We start from the raw sequence: 10,365 nt of genomic DNA on the forward strand, positions 1-10,365 counted from the left end.
GGCGCGGAATAACCTCGTACAGTTCGAAATATTCACACATACAACTATACGCTCATGCGTTAGTTCGTTAGACAAGAGACGCTCCTGTAGATCGCGTTCATTCTTTATTTGTAAAAAACGTTATCAATTATATAAATTTTTCGCGTCTGTATTCAAAAGCCATTTAGACAATTTTAATTTAAAATGTAATTTTATCCAAGTCCACATTTTTGCCGCTAAAATACCCCAAACAAAGACCATAGGGTTAAATATATTCAAGACAGAAATACACGCGACTTTATTACACGTATTCGTGATATATCTAGGGATTTTTTGTTCTTCATAATAAGCAGCTGACGACGCTGCAATGATCCGCATTATACCGTGCCATCACAAAGTTCTCAAGCTCAGACTTATACCGAAATGCGATCTTAGTAATCATTTTGTTAATTCTGTATTTAATGAAAGAAAATATTCTATACAAAAGATTGTCTATCGTATAATTTTTTTTATCGCTGATGTTAATGCAATTGGTGTTGTGGTGGAATCAAACACTCCTGTTTTACTTTGTTAACAAACAGTCGCGCGATTGGCGCGTGGCGGAAATGCTGCCGTGGCAAAATTAAGTGTCGTATATCTTAATATCTAATATACATCACAGCTGGCTTCCAATTTTACACTATCAATTACTTCGTCAGTGCAACGAATCTTTTGTCATCTGACACATCCGAGTAGGGATTCACAACACGAATAACAGAGGTCTGATATATTTTTCCATTACACAATAATGAAATTCTACCGCGGCAAAGTGCTCGGACCAAATTAACATGTTTATAGTAAATAAATAAATTTGGCAATAATGGTTATTTTACTCCACATTTACTCGCGTTAGACGTTGATATATGGCTAAGATAAACTTTTCGTACTTGTGCCTGGTATGAACTGACATCACTACCTAGCAGTTAGTTGAAAACACTGGTATTGTATAAGATTTTGGGATAACATTAACTTGAGTGAATACGACAAAGACTCACAATTGTTGTATTTCAACAAATAGAAAATAAATTATTTTTTAATATTATCAATTAACCCTTTCCCACTCAGAGGCAACGTGAAAATGGCTATGTGCAAACAGCATAAAACCGCAGTTCTGGAGTTCAGTTTTTATGCTGTTTGCTGCTCATCAGTAGCTAAGTGTTGGAAATGAGGCCTTTAAAGGGGCCTTTTCACAGATTTTGGCATTTTTTAACTTATTCATTAAATGCTTTATATCGATAAATGTAAACATTGGATCGTAAAAGCTCCAGTAAAAAATCAAGAATAAAATTAAAAAAAGGAAAAGAACATTGCCCGGAACAGGTTTCGAACCAGTGACCCCTGGAGTCCTGCCAGAGTCCTGAAGTAAAAACGCTCTAGCCTACTGAGCTATTCCGCCGAGTACACGTACTAGACGTATTTTATACCTTATATAAGCAATCTTCGTAGTTTCACAAAATTTAACGACAAAAACAGAACTCTCCAAATTATTCAATCGTTTCGCGTTGCAACGCTTTATAATTTTTAGGTTTTAAAATCGTCAAAAGATGCATATAATGGCTATATTAGACCATGGTAAATGTTCAGTATTACTGTTTCCTCACAATTATCATAACTAAAACGAAAATTTGCGAATTTGAAACAACTTTTTTCAATTTTGTCAATTAACCAAAGCGTGAAAAGATCCCTTTAAAAATTGAATCTAGAAAGGAAGGTCTTAAATTAAATTTAACTTTCTAAGGGACTACCAAAACGTCAAAATGCGTATCTAAGTGCTAATGGGTTTAACAAACGAAGCTAATTTTGGCATTGCTGTTAATGTTTAAAAGGTTCCTATTAAACCCTCTATAAAAGTATTTCACGCCGGTACACGCAATATAGCTCATTCGGCATTTTCTGTCAACGTGAAGGCGGCTTTTTCTTGAAGGTACGATCGACCATGGCGAGTAAGCAACTTTGTATATCTATAACATGTATACAGGACTAAAATGAACCAACTCTGTGTCTATGATGAGTCCAACACCGTTACGTTCGCCTGCATTTTATGCACAAATTGGTGTTTTTGGTGTTGATGCCGTGCACCGCGTGCTAACGCCCTTTGTGTACATACGCAAAAGTTGATCTTTCAACCATTTATGCCTAGTGGACTCTCCCATCCTTCAAATTTGGATCAATTTATTTCCAAAATTAGGGATGTCTAGTCTATTTAGAATATTTCTTACATATTTTTTTAAGCAAATAGCGCAGACCCTGATTAGACGCCGCATCATGCGGCGTCTCATCTGGGTTTACGCTGTTTGCCAAGGCTTTTTTTTTCTAGGCGCTAGGCATAAATGGGTTAAAGTTAGTCTGCGATCAAATGCATCAACATACTCCAGACACATATAGAGTGTTACAAATAACCTCACAACACATGTCTGATTGTTAAGTGGCTTGAATTCAAATAGAAAAATGGGAACTATTCAGAAAAATGCACTACTTTCAACATCATTTTGTGTAATGTAACCTAGTTCAGAAAGGTGCATGCGCATACATGACATTCGATCATTGTGTGGGCGTGAGCTGCCATCGCATTGTGAAAGAACCTGTCAGGTTCTGCATTTACTACAATATTGATGGAAGATGCACTGCGTCTCTAAAGAATTAATATTATGACAGACACTGAACAAGGAAGTCATCGCACCAAGTGACCCAATATCGGCCATGTTTTGCGTCACAGAGCACCTGTCATCAGGTTTTGTGTTCGCGTTATGTTCCGGATACAGTTCGTTGTCCTTGTTTATTTTCGTTGATATTGATGTGGGAATACTTCCCGAGTGTGCCCACGCTAAGATATGATTTGCTGAAAAAAAACTTATAATAAAATTTCGTTTTATTTCTGATTGCATACTTTAGGTTTAATGTTATAACGCTAACAATTTGTTCACTTCAACACTAGGGACATTGTTTATATACATATGTGAGCAATAAAACACACGTACTTGCCTTTCCCTGTAGTTTCTACTTGCATTTATTAAATTATACACTTGAGATGAAAAGATTTGTTTATTTAAATTATTTAAATGATGCACACGGCAAATGTATGAACATAGTTACACTGTTTTACGGCCATCTATTTACCGGCTTCTCTCCAGTTGATGAGGGTTTCCCGCCATCTGTTAAAGTCTTATCTAGTCACCAAACTTAAAGCAAAAAGGTGAATTTCTAGTAAACAACAATGTTTTATCTACCATATGAACATATTTTCTTTCTAAAATAAAGTCATGGCAAGTGACCTTACCGAGAATCGTGTCTTCAAATAAATGATGTTCATGTTTTAAAGGGTATAGCTGTAACTTTAATAAATGCCAACGCATTAACTCAATCAAAGATTTACCCCAAAGATAACTTCTACCCTTACGCTATTTTATGATTTTTGACAAATGACGAGAAAAAACACAGTGCTGACATTTCTTTTGTGAAATATGATTTGTCAGTTTTATATACAAACTGTAAACAGTTTTTAATTATTGTGATAGCATTCATGACAGGAAGAATAATGTGGTATAACAGATTAACTCAAGATAAGACGGGTTTTTAATTTGTAAAAGCGTTATGTCATACCCTCATAATAATTTAATACACGAAACCCGTGGTAAAGCTGATCATTTTTGTGGCCAGATATGTGTGAAAATGATTTCAGCAAAAGTTTAATTGTAGCAAGCGTATTCAATACTTTTTGTTGTTTCAATTTAGTCTTATATACATTTGCCGACGCAAATGCGAACAAAGGTAGAAATATCAATCTTTGTGCATTATGTTTCACTACAGATCTTTCAAATAAAGTTTTCTACACGATGCAGAAACAAATTAGTCATTTATATAATAAAACTCGTTTTGAAGTAAATGTCAAAGATATGAATTTGTTTGTTTTACCACCACCATCACCGACAAAAACAGCATCATGGAAAAAATCTGGAGCAATACCCTTACAATAGTGGATTAATCATTTGAAACAGCAGATATTTGGTAAATAAATTATAGACTTAACCGATAATTTTTTTTAAAGGAATAGACAAGTAAACTATATAACAGTATTATAGAGATATTTATGTTTATTTGAATGTCATATACAAAGAGTAAAGTTCAAAACACCACTTGGTTTCCATTCTTTAAGGTTACATTTTTCTTTAGGTGAAATTGCTTTGCAATTAAATTTTTACCATAACTGTAAAACGTAATCGCCAAAATATGTCATATTTTCAAAATATTCTGTAATATTCCTTTTAAAACTTTAAATATTCAATTACTAAAATTATCAGACATTGTTTTCATTTTTTTACCGTTAGAAGAAAGACTTTGGCACACTTTTTATTCTTATATCTTATTATGCAAGGCTTTGTTCATTAAAGAAGCGCGGAGTTGTTTAGCATTACTTCATTACACCGTATTTTACTAAACATACAAACCATACAATTAACTACAAATTATGGCGGCAATTAAAATACCTACGCGCAATTCAAGGAGAGATGCTTTGTCCCGTGTCATTCCACTCCACTCTATGACTATATTATATGGTTATTTCTAATGATGTAATTAAGTCATTGTACATTTGTAACTTTTAAGTCACAATTTTGTAGGTTCTTTTCAGGTAGAATCGTATTTTTAAGTTATCTGATCCAATTATTGCTGGAGTCATAAACAAGGCATTAGTCATACCGTGCCTTTGCTGACAATATAATTGTTGGTAAATGATTTCTCGGGGCTGATTTCTTTCTTAAAACGCATTGAGCATGTTATGACCGGGAGAAAAAAAACGGTGTCATGCGCTATCTATTTAAAACACGAGATAATCTTTCCAGCCCGCGTCAATCATCAATTATTAGAATTAACAAGTTAATCAAAAGCATGGAGGCTGTACATTCGCTTCACACCTTTGCGACCCGGGTTCGATTCCCTTTCCCGGCAGCATGTGAATTTGGCTGGTCAACATACTGGACAGGTGGGGTTTCCTCCAAGAAAATAGCTAGGAATTGCAGCTATGATGCAAAATTCGCTCCAACTTTCGTTAGTCTAGTAAGTTATTTAGGTAGGAGTGGCTGTGCTGATACACACTCCGGGTCCTCACATAGTATAGCCTCTGGCTCGGGAATGACCTCATAAACTTCGAAAAACACAAATGCACACACGGATACACACTCACACACACGCACCAACAACATGGACTAATCAGACATTTATATTTATATAATGACATTATAATCAGGTCATGTCAAATAAAACAAATAATGTATCAGATACGACCTTAGATCACATGCGTTTTATATGTTTCCAATTCATTGCATTGATTATATACATAAGAAATAATTATTTTATTGAACTTGTTTTCTTTTTCATACGACTTCGCTCAGTTTTGGAAAATTCCTAACATTAGATTGCATTTCAATCTTTCTCATATGCATTCTTTTATCCAATGTTAAAGTGATAGTATGGGCATTTTTCACTGTTGAATTGAGCTGAAAGAATTAACAGGTCAAAAGAGTTAGTTAAAATGTTGTTACTGACCAATTATCTGCAACTCATCTTGCTACCAGTTGTTTATAAAAAATATATATTATATTCGATATTTTACGTGACTCACCCAGTCCTCTAAGCTGAACTGATCCGTAAAACAAAATAGTGTCTTTGTGTCGTATGAACGAATCTGCACAAAAACTAGATTTACATTCACATCGTAAATCGAATCATTTTTGTTGTAAGTTGTCAAAACGAAAGTACGGTTGATATTCAAATGCATTATTTTTCTCTTTCCGGGATATTGTTTTAGTATGTTGATGCTGCATTAACAAATATGAGTGTATATGAAGTGAAAACACACAAAAAAAACAACGGTTGCGATAGACACCTATAAACTGTAAGATGCCTATAATATCACTTTAACATTTGCCAATTGTTTTAAGCAGTTGCATTTCTGCACGCTGTTCTTATTGCTTCATTTAAGACACATTACAGGCAATTATTTAATGCTCAATTACCCCAACGAAAACTATATCAACCTAAACGACAAATAAACCCTCAATATAAATCACCCGAAACAAAACCTGACCTTAAAAGGTCCAAATGCATTGTAAATAGGCAGGAACCACATCGATGTTCATAAAGTAATCCCCAAATTTTACAGCGGGTCATGTTTCTTCGCCGCGTGGGTTTTCGATCCTTAAAGCTGCCGTTTTGCTTGAATATTAAACACGACTGAATTGGCTTGGGTATGGTATTGCCTAGTGACGGGCGATATATACATTTGTAAATATATACTAAAATAAAATCGCGCAAGAATACTTGTAAAGTAATGGAAAACAGCAGCAATTAAGGAAAATATACTACAAAAGCTATGTAGCTGAAAGCGAAAGCGAACTGCCTTTTGATGGTAAAATTTTACACTTACATGTGTAACTCAATTTATTCGTGCTTAATATTGGCTAAACGAGGCCAAATGCATGTGCGTCCCCAATATGCCTGTTCAGTTCGCACAGAGATGGCGTTTTTCGCGTTTACGGAATTTTTCGTTAAGAGGAAGTTTGTTTTTCTTAAAGACAACCCAGTATATGCGGAAAGTGGCGTCTCTGATTAGCTTGTGCGGACTGTACATGCTAATCTGGGACGACACTGTTTACGCATAAATGAACCCCAGATTTCCCGAAATGCGACTTACCAATTGCGTGTTATATCATTTGCATTAAAAGGCTTGAGCTTAGGGAAACATTTATGAGTATTCCGTTATCTAAGACGAATCAGTGCTAGTTATTGTGAGTTTTAGACTGAGAATTAGAACGCTTTCCGATCGGGGATCGAGCCCGGGTCTTTGTGGAACCATATCCATTACTAATATCAACAAGTCGGAAATACAGTGTAGTTCAGTCCGCGGGTTTTAATTTCGTCAATGCACGTACAATGATTTGTTTTCTCTCATATACCTTACTAAATACGGGTACAGCTCACACAACGTTGAATGCATCGTTTTGATGCACGCATTCGAACCATATCAAGGTTCACTTGCATGTTACAAGCATTGTTTAAGAAAACGCATAAATATCGGTCATTGAGTAAAATAAATCAATTTCTCATTTTAAGCTATTTAGGAAATCAATTTCTCGGCTAGCTCAATTGAAGTCAATTAGAAAGTCATTTGCACATAAAAGGAGCCTTCTGTCTGGGGCATCGGAGAGGTTAAGTGGCGACAGCCATTCGGCTTGTTATCTTGACTCTTAGGACCATGTTTGGAACGCTAATTTAAATTAACCTCGCACTTGGAACACGAGGTTTAAAGCATGTGCGTTAATTGTCGTCCCAGATTAGCCGGTGCAGTCCACACAGGCTAATCAGTAACATCATTTTCCTCCTAGACTGGATTTTCGTTAAGAAGAGACTTTCTTTAAATGAAATATTCCATTCAAGCGGAAAGTGTCGTCCCTGGTTTGCCTATGCTGACTGCACGGACTTATTTTGTATGACTCTTTATAAGCATACATCAAGTCCAGTTTTCGAAAAACGCGGATCATTTAAATACAAAAACAGGATTTCAAGTTAAAATACAATAATTTGTAACGCTGAATATCATTTTAATTCGTAATTTGTTAGTTTTTTTCCATGTTGTATTATATATATATATTTTTTTTAATTGTTGACGTCTTTGTGTTCGTTTTAATTAATACATTATTGATTTCACCCAATCTTTGTTCCAAATTGTAAGCGAACCTATTTTTTTAAATCTTTTTTTTTACTGCTCTTGCTTCAATTCGATCAAATACGCCTCAAATGGAGACACAATAATAATTTGTATTTGAACAACAGCATGTCAATAATGTAATTCGCCATTCGCACTCAATGCACGGAAAAGCTGCTTAAAAATAAGTCATCGATTTTTATTTGACACTAGTCATTTTATTATCCCAAAGTCAACAAAACACGGAACAGCTTTCCGATCCCTAAAATCCTTAACATAATTCCTTTAAACCTGCTAATATTTCGCCTGAAGACATTTCGTGAGAAAAACAATAGGACGCCTAAATTCTGTGACAATATAACATGAATATACCATTGCGGTGGATTAACTCTATTCCTTGACGTTTTTCATTATTTTATTACGGTAATAACCGAGACATTCCGATTGCATAGTAACGCTCCAACCTGGCCAACGACCAAAGCTTTTTGTCAATAAATTTCGTGAGAGTATTTGTAAATAGAACGCACACCGATCTAAAAAATGTGATGATTTAAAGTTGTCAATATTTATGACAATGTTCATGTTTTTGTGATAAGAAAATCACCACATTCCGAGGGTTTTATCTGTCGGCTATTTTGTATTAGCAGAGCGCCGACCTTAAGACCTATTTATAAATAAAATGCTGTACAAACGTTGTAATGGAACGAACATGAAAAGTTGAACTTAGGTAATAATAATTTATCATCTGTAACATCGTAACAATCATCATCATCATCATCATCATCATCATCATCATCATCATCATCATCATCATCATCATCATCATCATCATCATCATCATCATCATCATCATCATCATCATCATCATCATCATCATCATCATCATCATCATCATCATTGTCGTCATCGTCATCGTTATCGTTATCGTCATCAATATACAACATTATCTTCATCGTCATCAGCATCAGCATCACTATCCGCAACGTCAATTAAGCACCAAGTTTTTGTTCTTTTTTCACGTTATTAAAACCTGTTATATCTATTTCGTTCGTCTTATCATTTTATCGACAAGTTATATTTATTCCGTAGATACAGTATTTATTTAGACCTAAGAGTTGTGTTTCGAGCGGAAGTCCATTTGAACTAAACTGCAAACAGTCTTAAGAAAACAGGACCGCTAATTGTGATAATCAGTCATCGAAATATATTCCCCACCTTTGAACAGTTATGCCAATACAAGATTAGATTCACAGGTTCGACCAAATCAATCCCGTACACCATATATCATTTAGTGGCAGTCAGTAAAATAAACGAATGTACACAGATATATTTATTTCAAATATTTACTAATCCGCAGTTTTATCGTCAAGCTTCATTCAAAATCTGGGTGATAATCTATCCGAACCTTTACCGAAACCCCCCGTAACAATCTTCGCTCGTAGCCCCTATTTTCTCGGCCGCCTTGCAGTGACCCCTTTTGCCTGGTAACCACTCCACGGCCCGCACTTCAAGCCCAGCGGTACGTGTCCCCCTTATCAGCATCATGAAGATGGTAACGTGAAAATCATAGCCCCAGATAGCGCTCGATACCGATGTTTGCACAAAATCGCACCCCTGTTCGATTACGACCCGACCATTCGCAAACAATTTTGAAGTCCAGCGTCAGATGAGCGCTCAGGTGCGATATCGTGATTTAGTACCGTTGCCGCTGTCGATGACCATGTTACTATCAGCGGTACCACTGTCCGGTACAGTCCATACTCTACAGGGAATTGATTGCGGATATTTATATGTAAACCATTCCACGCCAATCTTCAGAAAGTGGTTGGTACAAGCTCATCTCCTTGGCGACCCGGTTTAAATTCCCAGTTCCGCCGCATGCGAGCTTGGTTGATAGTCACCATACAGGACAGGTTGGGTAACCTCCGGCCTCAGCACAATACCGCACCACAATGGAATATCTGTCAGCAAAAACGAGAAAGCTGGAACTTGCAGCTATATTTCTAAATTCGTCCCATTTGTTTGCGAGTCAAGTATGTTTATTGCGTAGGAGTGCTCGGACAAACTCCGGGTCCTCAGATAAGGCAGCCTCATGTGCGAAAGGAACTCATTATTTTCGAAACACATATGAGCCAATCTTTATCATGCGAGTTCCCTGTTTTTGTATATCTTTATACCACAATCAAAATGTAACATTTTTTCGGTATGCCTACAATGTGGTATAGTTTCATCAAAAGAATAACAAATAATCTTCATACTTTAAACACTGCAAAACGAATTTTATAATACTGTTTAAGTAAATGAAAGAAATGTCACAGGCAAACAATTCTCATATTCGCAATTTAAAGCATCTCAAGTTATACGAGCATTCATGCATGTCTGACGGAGAAAAATAGCAGGAAGTATTCTCTGAAACTAGATTTACTAGTATGTGGTACTGTTTTCGGAATGCAATTAAAACTGTCTGATTAGTGATCATTATACGCCCCAAACGTGGCCGTGTCATAAAACTATTACATTCGTTTGAAAGGGATGGACTAACAGTTTATTTATGTAAATCAGTATTTCACAGTAAAATTGAAGTATTTTAAGCCACAACTCTGTCAAAATTGAGCGGCGTGTAAAACTATCTCGAATTGTAGTCGAAA

Source organism: Dreissena polymorpha, chromosome 2 (genome assembly GCF_020536995.1).
Source record: "Dreissena polymorpha isolate Duluth1 chromosome 2, UMN_Dpol_1.0, whole genome shotgun sequence".
NCBI lineage: Eukaryota > Metazoa > Mollusca > Bivalvia > Myida > Dreissenidae > Dreissena > Dreissena polymorpha.